The 19,939-nt window shown below is 36.9% G+C and overlaps 1 protein-coding gene across 4 annotated transcripts in view; it reads right to left on the minus strand.

Moving 5' to 3' along the window:
- The window catches only part of LOC100866732 (A disintegrin and metalloproteinase with thrombospondin motifs 7), a 75,763-nt gene that overhangs the window by 35,926 nt on the left and 19,898 nt on the right, over nucleotides 1-19,939 (minus strand). The window lies entirely within an intron of this gene.

The raw sequence follows: 19,939 nt of genomic DNA on the forward strand, positions 1-19,939 counted from the left end.
CGAGGTTCGCAAGGATCTTGTTCTTCTCGATTTTTAAAGGATTGGAAAACTGATCTCGGCGGCCAATCACCACGCGAATACGTATCAAGATATAGAGAAATTCCTTATCTTATCTTTTCATTTTTAGGATTATTATTAAAATAGTATTTTTCAATTATTTTCGAATTGTGAAATCTTTTGGAATTTAGTATTCAATTAATTCGAATTCGTACTAAAATATAGAGGGGAAATTCTACTTTTCTTTTTATTTTTAGGATTATTATTAAAATAGTATTTTTCAATTATTTTCGAATTGTGAAATCTTTTGGAATTTAGTATTCAATTAATTCGAATTCGTACTAAAATATAGAGAAATTCTACTTTTCTTTTCATTTTTAGGATTATTATTAAAATAGTATTTTTCAATTATTTTCGAATTGTGAAATCTTTTGGAATTTAGTATTCAATTAATTCGAATTCGTACTAAAATATAGAGAGGAAATTCTACTTTTCTTTTCATTTTTAGGATTATTATTAAAATAGTATTTTTCAATTATTTTCGAATTGTGAAATCTTTTGGAATTTAGTATTCAATTAATTCGAATTCGTACTAAAATATAGAGAGGAAATTCTACTTTTCTTTTCATTTTTAGGATTATTATTAAAATAGTATTTTTCAATTATTTTCGAATTGTGAAATCTTTTGGAATTTAGTATTCAATTAATTCGAATTCGTACTAAAATATAGAGAAATTCTACTTTTCTTTTCATTTTTAGGATTATTATTAAAATAGTATTTTTCAATTATTTTCGAATTGTGGAATTTTTTTGGAATTTAGTATTCAATTAATTAGAATTCGTATCGAAATACGTAAAATTTTGCTCTTCTCGATTTTTAAAATAGATCTTCTTTCGAATTTTAACTAAATTGATGATTTTTCTTTTGATTTTTAAAGCATTAGTATTTTTCAATTACTTTCGAATCTCTCTTTTCGGAACGTAATATTCGAATTCGTATGAAAATACTAGGGAAAGCTCTACTTTTTCTGATTTCTTGGAAATTAAAATTAAAATATTTTTCAATTATTTCTGAATTGTGATCTCCAACAATATACGAAGTTCTACTTTTCTTGAGATTTCTTTTAAGATATTAAAATGTAATATTTTTCGATTATTTTACGAATTACGATCACATTTTGGATTTTAAATACGGAAATTCTGCTTCTCTTGACTTTAAATAACATTCTTGATTAAAACAAGTATTATCTTTATGATAAATAAATAATTGGGGGCAGATATTAAAAGTAGATATTTCACGTGAAATATAATTTTAGATTAATATTTAATTATCTCTGCTAATTTAGGCGATACGCCGATATCGGTGCACCTTTGATATCGGTATATTACGGTCGAAAGGTAAAAGCTCCGCTTTCGGAGGCCTCTAGAGGATCATACTCCATTTCCTTTATCCCTATCTCTCTCTCTCTCTCTCGTTATCGATACGTTGCTAGCAAAATAACACAATTATTAAAATAAATTCCACCCGATAATTCTACATTATTATTAAAATAAATTCTATAAATCGAACAAATATCACATTTCGAACACGAGCGTAACCAAGCGTGACGCAAACGTTCCACCAGAAAAATAAAATAAAATAAAATAAAACACCCTTGACAATTAATCGCATCGATTGTAAATTACACCGATTCAAAAATCCGAAACCTGCTACTTACGGATTTTTGATTACCTAGCAGATTTACAATCGCGATAAATAACGCTTAAAATAACGTACACGTTACTCATCATTCACGGATGCTCTCCCCATACAAATTTTATCGAATCTTTCTTCCCTCTTTCTCTCTCTGCATCCACGCGAATAAAGAAAACGAGCACGGATCGCACGCTCGAGATAATCTCCCTGGTTACGCAAGACGATCGTTCGTTCCTCCCCCCACCTTCCCCCTGGAAATTTATTCGTAACGCGCGATAAATTTTGCGCCCAGCGAAGGAACGCGCGAAGCAAGCGTTATATATATATATATTAATTGAGTGTTTACCGGCGGCGGTTTCACCACGGGCCAATCCAAGATGATGCGCGCGCATCGAGTGGGCAGAGACTCTCATATAAAAGGAGCGCGGAGAATTCGAAAGGAGAGAGAGGGTTGGCGCGTTGGTGATTGAACACCTAACGCTGGGCTCGCATAAAATAATTGCATCAACGAACCGACGCTTCGTTCGAGAAGACGACTAACGCGACTTGAACCGGCCCGATTCGACGAAACGGTCCTCGTGTAATTTGAGAACAAGTCGAGAGGATAGGAGTAGAATAGAGGTTCGTTCGCGATTGTTTCAAGGAGATTGAAAAAAGGTATTATTTTAACGGTGGTGGAGCAGAGCGGATAAGTTTTTATTTCAAATGAAATAAAACAATTCGCGATCTGCTTATTTTATATCAACATTTAATTTTAAATAATTGAGCAGCTCGCGGGAGGATGAATTCTGTTCGTAATTGTTTTAAGGAGATTGAAAAAGAATATATCTGTTCAGTGGATATAAAGTAAAAGATAAAATAAAAATAGATTTATTTTCGACAGTTTTTAAGGTGAACACCAAAACTCTTCGATCCTGGCTATTCGCTCGCGAGAATAATTCACAGGATTTCTATTGGTTCGTTACACTTGATCGAGCATTCATACTTTCCGACATCTTTGCGGCCATTTTAATCCGCGTTATAATAAAAATTTCGTTTCTCGTAAATGGAAGTTTTACGAACAGCTATTCGTAGGCCAGAAAAAGATTTTAAAGAGAGAGATTTCTATCGACAAATATTTCCTATACATTTTATCCTATCTTTTGATTTTATTAACTTACCAGTATTGTTACATTACTTAAATTATATATATATATGCTTCGTTATATGAAGCCACGTTAATTATATTAAAAATGGCGCCGCGTTCTCTATCGTTTTTTCTTTACAAACGATATTAAATTATTATTTAAAAGTGTTTACATTGTTTGAACGATATTCAACGTTATCTACGATCAGGATATCTCATTAATTTTCTCTGGCTTCGAACAACCGTGTAATTTGTTTCTTTCTTTCTTTCTTTCTTTCTTTTTATATTCCAGTTCATGGAAGTCATTATACGCGGTACGAAGTCGACGGTGAATAGAATACGCAGAGAAACAGTATTCGTAGATTGGATACACTTTTCAGCCTTCCTTTCCAACTTTTATTCACTTAACACGGCGTACCCACCGTTAAAAATTACGCTCATTTTCAACCCGCTCTCTCTCTCTCTCTCTCTCTCTCTCTCTCTCTCTCTCTCTCTCTCTCTCTCTCTCTCTCTCTCTCTCTCTCTCTCTCTCTCTCCGCCATTTTTACTCTACTCCCTATTTTTTAATAATATTTTTCATCCGCGAAAGCACTCCGTTGCGCTATATAATTACAAAGCGTGTCGTGTCAGTTTTACGAGCAAACCTGATACAAATACGAAGCAGAAAGAATCGCATTCATTAAGAAAATGGATCTCGAATGTGTCTTCATATCCGCTCCTATTTTATTTTCTTTATCGTTTTCATTTTATTTGCCGCTAGTTCTCGAAACGCCAACCAATTTTTGTTGTTTTGTCTTGTTAACATTTTTATATTATAATTTAGAGCAAGCGAAGAATCGCGTTTTTATTCGTCCATTGTAAAAAAATGGATCGTTTGAAGAGAATTTGGAAAACGCTGTTTCGCAATCGCAACAATATGGAAATGTAATTTTTAAATTATATTAAATTATTCACAATATAACGTATGATATCCATTTTAATTATTTATAAATTATACAATATTTGTAACGCTATTTCATATATCGCAGCAACATCGAAAAATAATTTTTAAATATTATATAATATTTGGAAAACGCTATTTCAAATGCAAATATCGAAAAATAATTTTTAAATTATATTAAATTATTTATAATATAACGTGTAATATTTATAACGCTATTTCAATCGCAGCAACATCGAAAACTAATTTCTAAACGTTACATAATATTTGAAAAATATTATTTCAAATATACAAATATTAAAATCATGGATATTTTACCTTATTTACTATTTTTATCTCTATCTCGCAAACATCTCGTTTCATCAATGCAAACATATATAAAAAAAAGGATCGGAAAAATAATTTTAACACAACATTTCGTAAGAGAGAGTCGCGTGTAAACGCATCCGTTTGTGTATAATAACTCCCTCTATTTCGAAATTTCGCTCGCAGCGACACTAATAATATCGCGTCGGAAGCGCGAACGAAAAGTGGAACGAAACGCGGAGAACGAACGATTATCCGTATGGGCGAAAAAACGATGTGTGTACGTCGTCGGAATATCGTTGTTGTCGAGCGATATCGAACGACGGCGCGTGGCCGAATGGAAGGACAGTTATGCATCGGTGAACCCGGTGTAATAATTTCCGATTGATTTAAACTCGGGCGACGTTTCCTTAGAAAGGAACCGCGGATTCGATTCGATTACTCGCTTCTCATCGATAAAACCCTCGCATTTTCGATTTTTATCTCGTCCCACGGGAGGAATGTCGCCGCCAATTTGTCAAGTCTCGGCCGCCGATAAGCGGACCGTGGGAGGTCAAAGGATCGCCAAGGTTTCGAGCTTGACGACGCGCAATTGTATTTATCTCTCGATCACGAGTTGATGGACGAGGATGTTTCTTCTTTTTCGTTTTCAGACTTTCGAGGGTATTTTTTTTTTTTTTTAACGATTCAAGAAAGACTCGATAGTGGGTTGGAAAATTATTGAACAAGATTTTTCACGAAGAATTATCTAAAGGGAACGATGGTTTAACGATGCGAATAAAATATGTTGCGATATATTTTATTGACGGTACAGGGCAATATCGTTTATTTTTAAGAAATAACAGTGTTACCGATCAGTGAACTCATTTTCTCATTTTCATACTTCAGATTGGGAACCTCTGCTGTAGAAAATTTCAACCGTCATACGAATTACCATCTATAACGCTATTAATTTCGAATAATAATAACAAAATTTATCTCGAGTAAACCTATATATTCAAAAAGACAACAGAACAGAAATTAATATCTCTCTCTCTCTCTCTCTCTCTCTCTCTCTCTCTCTCTCTCTCTCTCTCTCTGTGTGTGTGTGTGTGTGTGTGTGTGTGTGTGTGTGTGAATTGTACTCGTATTATGTTTATGCTATCTTGCGGGATTTGTCCTCCGTGACTTTGTCCCTTCATTATCGACCGTTTATAATTTCGTGCGTTCCATTATTATCCTAATTCTTTTCCATGCTTCCAAGATTAGATAGTCCAAACAAATGAAAAATTAAAAAAACAGAAAAAAAGAGAAATTAATCTCTCTCTCTCTCTCTCTCTCTCTCTCTCTCTCTCTCTCTCTCTCTCTCTCTCTCTCTCTCTCTCTCTCTCTCTCTCTCTCTCTCTCTCTCTGTGGACGTATGTCGAAAGATCGGATGTCGAAGGAAACGCGAAGCTGAAACGTCTCCATTAACGATTGTGTTCTGCCCGAGGAGGAAAAATGTAGAACAGTCCGTTCCTCCACCGAAGACGATATCCGATCTCGGGTGCACGCAGATTGGATCTCTTAACTGTCAGCCGGCTCTTTACATGAAGACATATTGCCACGCGGCTCGAACCGATTCCCGTCGTCGCATTCCCCTGGCCAGTCCTTCCCTCCCCTCCCCACAGTGCCATAGGCCAACCGCAATTATTCTATTAGACGTTTAGATCACCGTCGACAATAGTAATAATAGTTTCGCCCGTTTCCCTTCCGTACCGACCGACCCACCGATCGATCGACCGATCTCGATCGGTAACCGACCGGCCACGAATCCACGATTCGATGCATCATTCGTAATATATCCTTACGTATGTATATGTATAATATACGTGTATGTATATATTCTCTATCTATTTTATTTTATAGCTAGGTTTATGCGCGCAAACACGGACGATGGATCGCGATACCGATTGTGAGAGAATTGATAACGGCTCGTTTCGTTTAATGGGAGGAAGTTTATCGCGGTCACTTTTCATCCGGTTTGACGCGGATTCATGGGCAAGGATCGTGGACAAGAAGCGTGGATTTTATATTATTTTGGAAAAATAACGCGTTCGTTTTATTATATAAGGATGATACGAAACGTGGACATTCGTTGTAAACCAGAATATATTTATTTTCAACAATTGGAATAGATATAGAGAATGATTTAACTTCTTTCCTTTGTTCGGAAAAATGGCGAATTCGATGGATACTTAATGGATTTGGACGAGGATCGGAGATAATAAAGGTAATTTAAGAAATAGATGGATAGTTAAATCATGGAGAAAGAGTTCCTTCTTAGAGCTTCCGGAAACGAGAATACTCGAGAGAGAATGGATGCAGGAAGCAAACTAAAGGAAACAAGCTAATGCTCGTTTCTTATTCACGAAAACAACGGGAACCGCTTCTTGATTGTTGTTTTCGAACAGTATAAGAAGCTATACTATTACATGGTATTATCGTTGGGACGAAAGAAAAGGGAGGATCGTCGAAGAACTCCAATTCAAATCCTCTTATCTGTCGCAATTCGAAAAAGTCGGTGGATCAAACTTTTCGCCAATATCGTCGAAATAATTTCTCTTTCTCGAATAATATCCTTCTCCTTCTCTACGTACAGATTAGAGAAAAGGAAAATATCAATTTAATTCTTCCATCCATATCTTCGAAATAGAGTCCACTACAAAACTTTATTCACCTTACTTACAAGTTCCTTAATTCAACTTCGATTCGAACGAGGCAGCGAGTAGTGGAAAAGCGCGTCTCATTATTACTCCGTTAATAATTCGACAAAGTTTGGAATTATCGAAATTATCGAACGACCCCTCGACCGATAAAGTCAAACGCGTGAAATCGGGGCCGAGGATATTTCATAGGGTAGGAGGGGAGGAGCAGCGATAATGCGAAACCGGTCGATTTACAACGGTTTATCGGTTAATTTCATCTCTACATTAATATCTAGGTTCGCTAATCAGGTTGTTTCGGGTCGGCGGCGCGGTTGCCGCGAGGAGAATTATTATAAGCGGCGCGCGGAGACCGGCCCGATCTCAAACACAATGGCCGAAATTCCGTCCAACTTCTCCTCCTCCTCCATTTGGTCGAAAGTATCAAATTTTATAAAATTTAAGGGAATCGATCGACTATCTAACGGGATGGATAAACGGATAAATAAACGAAATTTGTTATCGCGCGCTTTTCCGTACAAAAGTAAACGAGTTCTATAAAAATTGCATCGTTAGATAATCGAATAAAATCTCTTTTTAACGATGAGTTTATATGTGCTAAAGCTGCGACGTATATATATTTACGTCGTATAAATTGGATGTCAATCCGTAATATCAAATGTAACAAAGAGTTTCTCGATGTTAGTTTGTGTAGAAATTTTTTCTTGGCCGAGTTTCCAAGATCGCACGACACCGTTTATACAACAAAAGTTAGTAAGTTTCCGTTTCACGATACTCACGAGCTCGAGTTGAACACGTGCACATAGACAACACAGGGAAAATGGAAACACATAAGATAAAAAACGATGAAAGAAATGATGGAGATGGCGAAAAGATGGGCAAAGATATCATACGTCTCTTCTCTACGTATATTTGCCAGTTTTTTCGCATGCGATACGAGTGCTCGCAAACGTTGTAATCTTTTTTGTCTCCAACCATCTCGAGTTTTTAAACGAAGCAATAACTTTTTATGCGAGGCGTTCTCGCACGGTCGAACTTTTATTCCAGTTTAAAATTTTTTCCCGATACCTACGAAACGACGTTCCCTTCTATTTCGAAAGAAAAAAAAACCCATTTCAACAATTCCACGGAAAACACACGCTGTATCAAAATATCAAAATAAAATCGATCTTTCGCTATTCTTCTTCAAAAAATCGCTTCATTTACGCTTCCTTAATCGTGCCCATTATCGACAAACTATATTCATCTCGACTTCTCGTGTTCTTAACCGGGAATTATATATAATTCTATGTAGATCCTATAAAATTTGTGTTTCTCGCTCAAGGCGATTGAGCAATCACCGTGATCTATAACGGCGGATACATCCGTAACGTTTCAAGATAATCGTCATAAAATAATTCATGTCCGCAAAGAATCACGCCTTTGCATACCAGATGAAATATCGTCGTACCAACACTTTTTGATTAAAAGAAAAAAAATGTCAATCATAATTTTCTTATAGATCTTATGGATTCAAAATAATTAAATCGACAGAATCAACGTCTGCTAATGATAAACCTCACAATTCTTATTCCAAATTCGTCCAGAATCACCGTGTAACTGGCGCGCCTCTATCTGGACGAGAGCTGAGAGCAGTTAGTATCGCATCGAGGATCGGGAAAAAACGCGGATCGATACAGGATCGATGGAGCTCGCCGTTTTCCACGCTCGATACAGGTTTCTGCATCAAGATAAACAGCTGGACGAGGAAAGAGAGAGAGAAAGAGAAAGAAGTAGCAGGTTGGTTCGGTGAACGGTGTAATCATCATTATCCTATTATCATTAAAGTCGGAAAAATGGCGGGCGGACCAATCAGCGTACGCCTCGAGCGAGTTCCAGTTAAGTGCAGGTGGGGGCTCGGATGAATACTCGGACCTCCCATACAGCCTTCTACCTACTGCAACGATACTCTTTCTCTCTCTCTCTCTCTCTCTCTCTTTCTTTTTTTTCTTTCATATTCCTTGCTCTTATCTTATCTTATCTTAAGGTATGGAAAAGAAATTTTTTGCCCCCTTTTTTTCTTCGTATTCTGCTCGAAATATCGAGATAACTTGGCAAATTTCTTTTAATTTAGTTTCTTTTAGTTAGCTTCGAATTTTATAAATGTTTCTTGGATGTTTCGCGAAGAACTTTTGAAAAAAAAGGAGGGGAATTAAGATAATTGAATTAAAGCGATGGGATTATCGATCGAATCAAAGGTGTTGCGTTGCGTTACGGGGATTATATTTGCAAGATTCGGTTGCCTGGCAAAGCCACGTTCGCGATTTGTTTAATTGCGTGGAACGAACGATGCGACGCATAATTGTGCGCATCGGCGTTTGATTATTAATTAATCCATTACGTGACCAATCTGGTTAAGAGATGGCTTCCTGGTATCCGCGAGAAATATTTTTTAAGAACAATTGTTCGTTGAGCGTTCTATTATCGGATATATTCGCGCTTTAGATACGAATATAACGTTTGAAAATTAATCAGTTTCGAGTGCAGTCCTCGAAATTTAATAAAAATTTTCATTCGCGATATGAATAGTTTGAATAATTCTCGATTCACATCTTTGAGAGACAAGTTGAATCGTGAATTCTTTCGAATTAAAAAAATTGAAAAATAATTTCAACTCTCGAGGATTCTTACCATACAATTTACGTATATTCCCAGCACCGATTTAACAAAAATTTTACGAATTTTTAAAAGAAACTTTCGAAAGTTCTGTTATCGAATATTCACACTTTAGAGACAAATATACGTTTGAATGAAATCTGTTTCAAGAGCAACTTTTAATTTACACCTTTATATATAAAAATTTCCATTTAAAAGTACTTTGAATAGTTCTCAATAGCTTTGCTATAAAACCTGTCTCACAGACAATTTCTGAATCTTCCGAATTAAAATTCGAAAATAGTTTTAATTCTCGAAAATTTCATTTTTAGTCAATTTTTAAATCTTCTAAATTAAAATTCGAAAATAAAATTTTCAACTCTCAAAAGTTTCATTCTTAATCAATTTTTGAATCTTTCGAATTAAAAATTGGAAAATAATAATAATTTTAATTTTCGAAAGTTTCATTCTCAGTGAAAAATAGCAGATCTCAATCGTAAAAATTTCCATTTTTAAGAAAAATTCTCGAAACTTCTTTGAATATATACGTTCGAATGAAAATTAATCAGTTTCAATCTCGACTCTTAATTCACCCCTCCTTTAATAAAAATTTCCACTTTGTCAAAAATACTTTCTGATATACATAATTATCGCTCATACCTGTTCACATCTTTAGACACAAATCAATCTTTCGAGAATAATTTCAACTCGAAACTTGATCGTTCTCCCTTTTACGTCTCAATCCTTCTTCGCGAAAAATAACAAAACTCTCGATTTCACGATATAAGAACATTTCCACGTTTTCCCTCTGCCCTCGTATTTCGCCATTTTATTGTCATATTTCTATTATTATATTGCATTAGCAAATATATGTATAATTACATTCTCTTGTTACTTGATCGCTAACCTTGTTAAATATAAACTCTTGTTAAGAGAAACTCTCCCTTTTCTAAACATCATTTTATTATTATATATATATTATACATATATTTACGTTAGCAATAGCAATTACATACAATACATATAATAAAATTACATTCTCTTGTTGATTGCTAACCTTGTTGACATATAATACATATTAGAATAAGAGTATTAGACTATATTATAGTAATTACACATAATATAATTATATTCTCTTGTTGATTGCTAACCTTGTTAAATATAATCACGAGTGCAAAAGGTTAAGTGAAACTCTCCTAAACACCATTTTATTATTATATATATATATTATACATATATTTACATTAGCAAATATATGTATAATTACATATAATATATACACACATAATTACACTTAATATAATTACATTCTCTCGTTGATTGCTAACCTCGTTAAATATAACCACGAGTGCGAAAGGTTAAGAGAAACTGTCCCTTTCGACCATTCCTTCGTCCAAGATGGACCGAATCGACCGAAGCGACGCCACCGTCGTTCCTTCTAATTACATTTGCGCGAAATCGGGGAACGCGGAAGGGAACACGACGCGTCGCGATCGTGCGACCCCTTGGAATATATTTAGAAGCACGAGTCGACGAGTTCACGCAACTGTTTGTTAGATTCCGGTTCCAGGACGCGGCCGACGATGGGCCCCGTCCTCGTGTATCCCCCGGGAGTCAAAGTTATTAGGCGTCGGGACCATACATTATCGTATATCCACGGAACCAGTTTCCTCTATCTCCCTTTCTCTCCTTCTTTCTCTCTCTCCCTCTTTGGGATGACTCACTCGGTCTCATCGTTAGCTTTATCGAATTCATTAAGGTCATCATAACCGTGGAAACCGTTTTTCGTCGTGTTTTCGACAACGAGCTAATTGATACTTTTCCAGTTCCATTCGAAGATTCGACGAATATTATATATCTCGATTTTCTTTTTTATGACACGGTAAAGTCTTCGATAAAAAAAAAGAACATCGAATTAGCGTGTCTCCTTTTCCTTTTCTCCAATTATAAATTATAAATAAGAACGGAGAAATAATAATAATAATTGGAATATGTATAATGAAACGAATGTTTTCGTCTCGTGGAACGCGGCTGAACCGCGTAAAAATAATTCTTGATTTCTAATCTCGATGACCTCCCCCCTCCCTCCCCTCCTTCCTTCTCCGATCTTATCTCACATTTGCCATACTCGCTTTCTATTCTCGACGCGTGTCTAAAACCAGCAAATCCTGGAAGGGAACGAATTCCTAGTTCTCCACTTATTTACGCTTATTTAACATTTATTTCGAAATAACGCTCCAAAGATCGATAATCCGTAAAACACGATCCGTATTCGACTATAATAATAGACTTTATAAAACACAGTGAAATTGAAATTTCATTCATTCGTTGTCCAAAGTAATAGCACTTGTCCAGTAACAAATCAACGAATTGAACGATCGAAACGTTCGAGAGAACGAAATTCGTTCTACACTCGGATCATTTTATTCTTATTCTTTACGAACGCGATAAAACGCGAAGAAACGGTGGCGCTTTCGGATCAATTTTCTTTATCGGTTTCAAGCGGCACGTATAAACCGTAAATTTAGAAACAATTGCGGATCAAGCTGTGCGAGCATCGAATTCGGAGCACGATGGTTTAATTACACGAGCCGCGTATTGGAATTAGATCGGTCGAGGGTTTCCCAACCGAGTTTACATTGTTGATACGCGCATAGCAGCCACCGAGGATGCGATCTCGTTGTGGGAGAGAGAGAGAGAGAGAGAGATATTCGAAGTTTGGGAACCGAGCAGTAGTCGAGGCCCGTAATTTTATACATCATCTGGATTGGAATAACGCGTCCGCAACGTGTATCAGTGTACACCGGATACATCGGATAACTGGAAAACCGAATTTCGCCTCGACTCCATCCCTTTGTTACGTTAACGGCGGCGCATCTACGATTCGATTAATGATTTTTTTTTTCCTCCTATCGATCCAGCGTTTTCGCGTCGAATTTCGAAACGCTTTTTTTTTTTCTTTAGTTTTCCAGGAATTTATCTATCGCTTCGATCTCTCTCTCTCTCTCTCCCTCTCTCGTTTTCGCAAATTGGTAATATTCTGTTCTGTTTTGACCGAGTTGGCAGTGCTATGGGCAATAATATTTTCTTTTTGAAATTTTTCATTGTGATTTTTTTATTTTTTTTTGGAAAAGGGAGGGAGGTTGGTAATGCTGTCCGTTCTGCGATTTTTCGTTTTTTGAAATTTTTCAGTATAATTAATATTCTATATAGTGATCTTCCATTCTTGAAAATAGTGACTTTATTTCTTTTTTTTTTTTAGGTTGGTAATGGTTTTATTCTACGATTATTTTTTTTTTTTTTAAATTTTTCCACCACTGACTTTTATATATTCTTCCAAATTGCTGATCTTTGATTTTGAAAAATCGTGACTTTTCTATTTTTTCAGGTTTTAGGTTCCATCCTCCGATTTTTCGTAACATTTGCTTATTTTCCTAGACACGATTTTTTTTGTTTTTCGAAATTTTTCATCGTGACTTTTGCCTATTCTCCTAAATTGGTAGCATTTTGTTACTAATCTTTTATTCTTGAAAATCGTGACTTTTCTATTTTTTTTTGAATTAATAAATGATGAAAATTTTCATCCTTCCTCTAATAACGTTTTTATCCATGATATGACTTTATATTTTTCGCGACTTTTCCTAAATATAATAACATTCTATACAACGATCTTTTATCGAGAGAGAGAGAGAGAGAGGAGGGAGGGAAGGAGGGAGGAAGAAACACGATTCCCCGTGAAATATTTTCTTCGTACAAATCTTCTCTCTCCACGAAACAATCGTAACAAACGTTAAAACGGAAAACGGTTAAGTGGAACGTGGAACACGGAATTTTGAGGGAGAAACTTGGCGGGCGAAGCCGCGGAAACTGGATTAAGAAAGTTTCAGAAAGTCCCCCCGAACCAGTGCCTCGGCGAACTTGCCTCCACTTGCGTTGACAATTCCCTTCCTTCCGGATCGAGCAACGGATCAGAGGAAGGAGGAGGATGTATCGCGATGTGGATACAATGCAACTTTGCATTAACTTCGTTCGCGTTGAATTAAATTTCGAAAGCGTGAACTGTACGGATTCGTGATATACGATGTGATGAATTATGTTAGTTTATCGATTTATTTCAAAATCGTTACGGGCGACTTCTTCAAAAATGTGCACGCTGACGAGGCACGAGATTCGCGATTCGAGTTGCATCGACGGCGTTTATTGAAAAAAAAAAAAAAAATTGACGATAAGAACGAAATATCGATGCTACGTTTCCAAAGAGAGATACTCGATGTACAATAACTCGAATCGCTCGTCGTATCGTATAATACGCGGCGTCTTATGCACAGTGACTATAGTCGCTCGTAGTACCTCAGTGACATCTTGGGCAGACTATAGTCAGTCGTACTATCTCAGTGACATCTTGTGCAGACTATAGTCGCCTGTACTACCTCAGTGACATCTTGTGCAGTCTATAGTCAGTCGTATTACCTCAGTGACATCTTGTGCAGACTATAGTCGCCTGTACTACCTCAGTAACATCTTGTGCAGATTATAGTCAGTCATATTACCTCAGTGATATCTTGTGCAGACTATAGTCAGTCGTATTACCTCAGTGACATCTTGTGCAGACTATAGTCAGTCGTATTACTTCAGTAACATCTTGTGCAGACTATAGTCGCTCGTAGTACCTCGATGATATCTTGTGTAGAGCGATTATAGTCGCCTGTACTATCTCAGTGACATTTTGTACAGACTATAGTCGGCCGTAATATCTCATTGACATCTTCTGCAGAACGACTATAGCTCGTAGTATTTCGATGGCATCTTATGTCGCATCTTATGTAATATTTCAGTGGCATCTTATGCAGAGCGACTATAGTCACCCATATATATAGTACCTCAATGATATCTTATAAGTTATAGTCGGATAAATAAAATATCTGGAATCTTATGCAGAGCGACTATAGTCGGCCGAAATACCTCAGTCACATCTTATGCAGAGTCTATAGTCTGACTATAGTCGTCTATAGTACCTCAGTGCCATCTTATGCAGAATGACTATAATCGCCTACAGTATCTCAATTTTATATGAAGCGACTATAGTCACCTTTAGTATCTCAGTGCCATCTTATGCAGAATGACTATAGTCAGATGACTATAGTATCTCAATGATATCTTATGCAGAATGACTATAATCGCCTATAGTATCTCAATGACATCTTATATAGAGCGACTATAGTCACCTGTAGTATCTCAATGGCATCTTATGCAGAGCGGCTATAGTCGGTTATACCTCAGTAACATCTTGTGCAGAGTCTATAGTCTGACTATAGTCGTCTATAGTACCAGTGACATCTTATGCAGATTATAGTCGCTTGTAATATCTCAATGATATCTTATGCAGACTATAGTCACCTGTAGTATCTCAGTGGCATCTTATGCACAGCGACTATAGTCGCTCAGTGACATCTTGTGCAGACTATAGTCGCTCGTAGTACCTCGATGATATCTTGTGTAGAGCGATTATAGTCGCCTGTACTATCTCAGTGACATTTTGTGCAGACTATAGTCGGCCGTAATATCTCATTGACATCTTCTGCAGAATGACTATAATCGCCTACAGTATCTCAATTTTATATGGAGCGACTATAGTCACCTGTAGTATCTCAATGACATCTTATACAGAGCGACTATAGTCGCTCGTAATAACAAAGGGATTGGAAGAAAAATAACAGCAGCAAGGGAGCAAAAATATTCAATCCGTTATTAATTTACTAATTCGTTAAATCGCTTGTATCTTAAGTTACGAGTGTCCAATAACAAAAATAACCAAGTGGTGTATCGTGATTTGAAAAAAAAAATCGTGAGCGCGACGTAGTAAAGGGATTTTTTTGAGGATAATTTATACGCGAACGATGAATCAGCGGCTTCGAAACGGGAGGAATAACGAAATAAAATTAGGTTAGGTTAGGTTTCGAAAAATCGATTTTTCGGATATCGCGTAATTAATTTTTATGTTGCGCTTCTGTTCGTTATTTATCCCTATCTCGGCCGAATTTAATTTGGGTTAACGAACACCACACAGAGTAGTCTAAATGATAAGAGGTTTGGTTGTAGCGCGTACGGTTGTTTCGCGGCCGAGTAAAGGAAACCGCGTCGGTTAACTGAGCAGCGCAACAGATGGCTCGGTTTTTACGGCGAGCTGAGCGATTTCGATTAAAACGAATCGCGCCACGCGAAGCGCGATCAAAGACGAGAAGACATCGTTCGTGATCGAAGCCATCATGTTAAAATAATATCGAACGAAAGAACCGCGAAAATATCTCGTGAGTATCGTGAACGAATAATTGAAGCGAATTATCGATAAATGAAAAAAATATGCATAATGACCAGACTATTATATAGTTAATTAATATAGGATAATAAACTTCTTTTAATAAAAATAGTAAATTCAAGTACACACGATTAAATTAGAAATAGAAATATTTTATACCTCAAAGTATCATATAATCAACTAAATATAGAATAATAAATATTCTTTTAAGAATAATAATTCAAGTATACACGATTAGAAATAGAAATATTTATACCTATATTTATACGAGTGAAAACAAAAATCAACGACATAAAAATTATATAAAATTAAATTATATAAAAAATTATATAAAAATTATAGAATTTAATAATAATGATAATAATATTATCGTTCAAAGAGTAATCATCGCGTACGATTGTTTTTTCCCGAAAAAGAAAAAAGAAAAAAAAAGATACGCAAAAAGGGAGTATTTCAAGCTCTGCGCGAAAAAACGATTGTTAATCGAGTTTTCACGGAGGAGGAGGAGGAAGGATCGAGCGAAATGGAGTGGCGGCAGGAAACATTCAGTAGTAAAAGGATTAATTTCAGCCGGCGCGGAGCAGCGGCGCTCGCAGCCCGCCGAACAATTTTCCGGGTATTCATCCACAGCTCGGCTGTGGACAGGGCTTGGGTCAACCACGGCCATTAATCATGCCGATACAACTTAATCATTGTTCCTTAACGGGATGCAAAGCTACGTTGCTCGTGCGCTCGAATCGAGCATTTTCCAATAGTAAAAGAAAAAAAAAAAAAGGAAAAAAGGGAAGCAAGATCCATTTCTCGACGATTTTTCAATCTTTCGAGATAGATGTGCCAAATTTTGCCTGTGAATGGAAAAGGTATACGTAGAGCTCTAACCTAACCTAAAAAAAAGTTTCACATCGAATAGAAAACGATAGAAACAGATTCATCCACATTTTGTGAATTCGATGATTTATCGAGTCGACAAAATTAATCGAAGAACATTTGCGAAATAATTATTTCGTTATTTCTTGAAAAAGCGATTTTTTTCTCTCGATTCAAGAGAACCCTTTCATCTTTCGCGTCTCTCCTTTTTTTCCTTTTTTTTTTTTTTTTTTTTTTAATTTACGAAGATTCTTTAGCGACGGCTAAATTTCAAAGACCATCTCAGAAAGAAGTTAAACCGATAGCGGGTATGTACGCGTATCGAGAATGATCAAAGGCTCGGGCCAGCCGTGGATCGGACACGTCTTGTTCGGCGAACTAGAGCACCCTCGAGTCTCGAGAGTTTCATGGTAATTATTTCCAGGCCGCGCCTTTAACGGGTCAGCGCTATCGAAACACTTGAAACGGTTGAATATTAAAATCCAGCTATGAATTTCAGAATACAGTGGAGATACGCCGAGATATAAAAAAGAAGGAGAGAGAGAGAGAGAAAAAAAAAAGAATCGTTCGAGAGATTCGTGGCGTGAATTTAAATGACTCCTTGTTAATCAATTCGAATATAATTTTCGAACTCGTCCAAGTAAACGATTCTGGAATTTTTCTCTCTCTTTCTCTCTCTCAGTCAGGTTCGAGTTGATTTACACGTAGGTGGTTGTCACAACCTTGCACGATCTACGACTCCATTGGCTCTCTCTTGGTTTTCATTAATTATCTCGCAGGCATTTTCGCAGATAGGATCGAAACGGGTGTGGAACGGCTTTGACGAAGTGAAAAATCGGCTACTTTCGGCTCCGATGGATTTATGGGAATACGCGAATAAAGATTGCGATCCCTCTCGATTTATATATATGTATAACTACATGTGTGCGTATACGCGTCGACCGTTCGAGCATATCGAAATTTAATCGAAGAAAAATACGTGTGTAAAAAATGTATTTGAATGCGAAGCGTATCGAGTTTACCTTGGTAGTATAGGAGAGCACAGAGTTATGGAAATTAAATTTTCATTCTGGAAATGTTACGATGTATGCGCGTTTAGGTAAATAAATCCGTAGGCAAATCAATTGCATCTCTCCGTCCGCAGCCACGGTCTCTGGTTTGATATTTCGACGTATTTTGAGAGACACCGGATAGAATTATACGAAACTGGGCTAGTCGCCATATATGCGAAATAACCAATTTCACAGTGGTATGAAACCATTAAAATTAACCGATTAGAATTTTACCGATCGTTCGTTTCATTTCGTAGAAAAAAAAAAAAAAAGAAAAAAAAAGCAAAAATGTGTTGTATATACTATAATTTAACATAACCATGTTCATTCGCCACGTTGACCGATATATTTCCAAATCTCAAACGCTCGAACCTTCTCGTGTCTATAAATTCAAGTCTGTGAAATGCGCGAGCATCCGTACAGGATAAATATATTATCACAGAAGGCAATATCTTCCCTTGGCTAAAAGCAAAACAACGTTTCCTCGACTCCCTAAGCACATCCTTTTCTCCACCGTTGCCGTGAATCTTCCTTATCAGCCGTGGTAAATTATGACGACCGGTTGACGAATTGTTATCGCGATGCCCGTTACCTTTGCCGCAAAATCCATCTATCTTCGCTCCGCCCAATAAATTCCATATACAACCCGGCTATTTACGCGGACACGTTAACGCGTTGCAACACGCCGCACGAACGCATCTTATCTGCCCGACCGTTTTCACGAAACAAGAAGCATCGAGATACGTGTTTTCTTTCTTACGTGTGCACAGTGAGCGCCCTCCCTCCTCTCCCAAGTCCAAGGGATACGGCGAACGCGTGTTATTTCCCATATTTTATCTAAATCCTGTTCAGTTACAGTAGTAATGTCGCGATAAGATCCTGCCTCGTTTTTAAATGCCAAGGAATTTTTAGGTTAACGGCGCGATTACTTTTATCGCCGCTCGATGGCGCGACGTTAGGAAGCAATCAAGATGGAGGAGAGAGAGCAAAGTGGTGCGGTTGACGAAGAGAAGCTCGAGACAGATAGCGAGTAACGTGTGGCGAATAATTTTTTTTAGTGTGCGTAAGGCTTCGTGTCTTATCGGGTATAGGGACAGTAATGAGTGGATTGCTGCGGATGTTTACGCAATATCGAACTTTTACGAACGCTGTTTAGAGAAACTTGATAGAGAAGAGCTTTGAGTAGTTTGATTCGTTCCTTCGCGTGATGCGCGTGTTTTCCATCGTTTTTCTTTCTTCTTCTTTTTTTCTTTTTTTTAAGTTAACGAGAGAATAAAATAAATATGTTAATGTACTGAGAGTGTCGTACAGGTTATTCGCGATAATATCGGATTAGTTTCTACGCGTAAAATATTCTTCGAGATACGAGGATGAGTTTCTTAGACGAACGATATATATATATTTCGTTTTATCCATCAAGATATTTAAAACCAGGTATTCCATAAACGAAAATTACCAACGTATGCGTAGGTTGTAAAAACTTTAAATATATTTTTTTTCTAAGTTATTCATTCACTGAACTATTTATACCTTTATATTTATAACCTATTTATAACCTCGAAAACTCGTAAGAGAGACACGCAACCATTCGTTTTGTAGTATATACAACCAAGTTCCAAGTATTTCGCGAATATCCACGAATATTTCTCTCCGGTTCGCAATCGCGAAAAGATCAACAACGTTTCAACTTGAGTCCAGTTTCCAATCGTTTGCTACTTTATACGTGTATAAATCTGCCACGCCGGTTTATCGCGTATTGTCGCGCTCGTTTCTCCTGTTCTCTCGCGACAACATTCGTCAAATAGAAGAGGAAAAGAAATCGTATTCGTCTCCATGTAGACGTTTTGATCTTCTATGAGAAAATTAATGTCGCTCCTTTTGTCCCGATAGAAGAGACAACAAGTTTTATCGACTGTTCGACGCCGGATATCGTTCGAACCGGATGACCCGAGGGAAATCGCGAAATCCGTTATTGCGCTGTCTCCAGGTGAAGACGCACGGTGGCAGCTAGTTTACAAGTGTTACGTGCACGAGTCGGATAAGGAAAAATCTCTCCTCGAGTAAGACGTTGTGCTCCTTCGAGACTTGGAACTTTGCGAAATTAATGCGAATACCGCGCGCGATCTGTCTTTCGGTTTCACGAGTTGCGTCGAGGGTTGAATTAGTAGGGGATAGCGGAGCAAGTTTGTTTGGATTCTAGAGCAAGGTGCAACGAAGCGTATCATCTTGTAAAACTTGGATTGCTATCGTAATCTCGACAAAACGTGAGATTTGTTTCGTAAAGTGAAAATAAAAAAATTCTTATTTTTATTATTACAATT

This window comes from Apis florea, unplaced genomic scaffold, assembly GCF_048593485.1.
Source record: "Apis florea isolate Af1SG1 unplaced genomic scaffold, ASM4859348v1 contig_3203_pilon, whole genome shotgun sequence".
Classification (NCBI taxonomy): domain Eukaryota; kingdom Metazoa; phylum Arthropoda; class Insecta; order Hymenoptera; family Apidae; genus Apis; species Apis florea.